The 1,961-nt window shown below is 40.0% G+C and overlaps 1 pseudogene; it reads right to left on the reverse strand.

Moving 5' to 3' along the window:
- Nucleotides 1–203: 203 nt before the first annotated feature.
- On the reverse strand, nt 204–301 carry LOC120106263 (annotated as a pseudogene).
- Nucleotides 302–1,961: the final 1,660 nt, after the last annotated feature.

The following is a 1,961-nucleotide window of genomic DNA, read 5'->3' on the forward strand; positions in this document are numbered from 1 at the left end:
ATTTTGAGGAAATTAGCATCACATTTAGAGTGCCAAATGTATCGGAAGATGTCCTTAAATTGACCTTGTTTCCTTTTTCCTTAAAGGATAAAGCCAAAACATGGCTGAACTCCTTGAGACCTAGATCGCTAGGAACATGGCATGATATGCAAAGAGAATTCTTGAAAAAATTCTTTCCCGCACAAAGGACTAACTTTTTGAAAAGGCACATTAGTAATTTCCAACAAAAAGACCATGAAATATTTTATAAATGCTGGGAGAGATTTAAAGATTTGCTTCTCTCTTGTCCTCATCATGGGTTTGAAACATGGAGAACCATTAGTTTCTTTTACAAAGGGTTGTCTCCACAGTTGAAACAATTTATAGAGACTATGTGCAATGGTCTATTTCTGGAAAAGCAACCCGATAAGGCATGGGACTATTTAGACTCTCTCGCAGAGACTGCACAATTATGGGATACGGGGGATAGAGTGAATAAACCTTTGCCTAAGCCTACTAGCATTCCACACGGGGGCCTTTACAACCTTAATACTCAGGATGATATTCAGGCTAAAATGGCAGCCCTTACTAGGAAGGTAGAGGAAATTGAGCTTAGAAGGATTGAACCCGTCAAGACCGTAGAACATAACAGCGAGTGTTGTAGGATTTGCGAGATGCCTGGCCATCTCACCACTAATTGCCCCACAATACCCACATTCAAGGAAGTCTTGCACGATCAGGCCAATGTTATGAATACCTATCAAAAATCTTTCAATAATCCTTTTTCGGGTACTTACAACCCTGGATGGAAGAACCATCCAAATTTCAGGTGGAGGAATGACCAATCTCAACAAGTATATAACCCAACTCCTCCACCTCCGCAACCTCATTATGCACACGCACCCCCTCAAAAATCCAGTCTCGAAGAAACTTTGCAATCTTTCATGCAAGGTCAAGCTAAAATCGATGATGAATTAAGAAATCAACTAACAACGCTGACCACTGCTTTAAGTGCTCAAGAGAAAGGTAAGCTACCAGCTCAACCACAACCTAATCCTCAAGTCTATGGTGGTAGCAATGCATCATCATCAACTTTGCATAAAGAACAAGCGAAGAGTATAATAACTTTGCGAAGTGGAAAGGTTATTGACCGACCAGTCCCAGAACAAACACAAGTCATACCTGATTCTGACCCTCCCAAGACAAAAGAAAAGGATAATGAAGAAACTGAAGCACCAACATCTACTGAAAAAATTGAATGTCCTTTTCCTGCACCATTTCCACAAAGATTAAAGCCCTTGCAAAAGCTTGAACCAAACTCTGAAATTCTTGAGCTTTTTAAGCAAGTAAAAATCAATGTACCTCTTCTTGATGCAATCAAACAAGTGCCTTCCTATGCAAAATTTTTAAAAGATTTGTGCACTGTCAAGCGTCGTTTAAATGTCAAGAAGAAGGCATTTCTGGCTGAAAATATGAGTGCGCTTTACAGCATAACATTCTTCCTAAATATAAGGATCCAGGTTGCCCAACTATCTCGTGCATCATTGGCAATTTTAGGATTGAGCGAGCATTGCTAGATTTAGGAGCGAGTGTGAACTTGTTGCCATATACGGTATATGAGCAACTCGGTTTGGGTGAGTTGAAGCCAACAACTGTAACCTTACAATTAGCTAACAGGTCAGTGAAGGTCCCTAGAGGGATTATTGAAGATGTATTGGTCCAAGTAGACAAGTTCTATTTTCCTGTTGACTTTATCGTACTGGACACACATCCTGCTTCCAATTCACCATCTCAGATTTCGGCCATCTTAGGACGTCCATTCCTTGCAACTTCTAATGCATTGATCAATTGTAGGAATGGTGTCATGAAGCTTTCTTTTGGCAATATGACCTTGGAACTGAACGTCTTTAGTATAGGTAAACAACCCAGTGATCATGAAGAAAGTAAAGAAGTTAAATGGGTTGAAACCATTGCGGAAGAAT

The sequence above is a fragment of the Phoenix dactylifera genome, unplaced genomic scaffold (assembly GCF_009389715.1).
Source record: "Phoenix dactylifera cultivar Barhee BC4 unplaced genomic scaffold, palm_55x_up_171113_PBpolish2nd_filt_p 000510F, whole genome shotgun sequence".
NCBI lineage: Eukaryota > Viridiplantae > Streptophyta > Magnoliopsida > Arecales > Arecaceae > Phoenix > Phoenix dactylifera.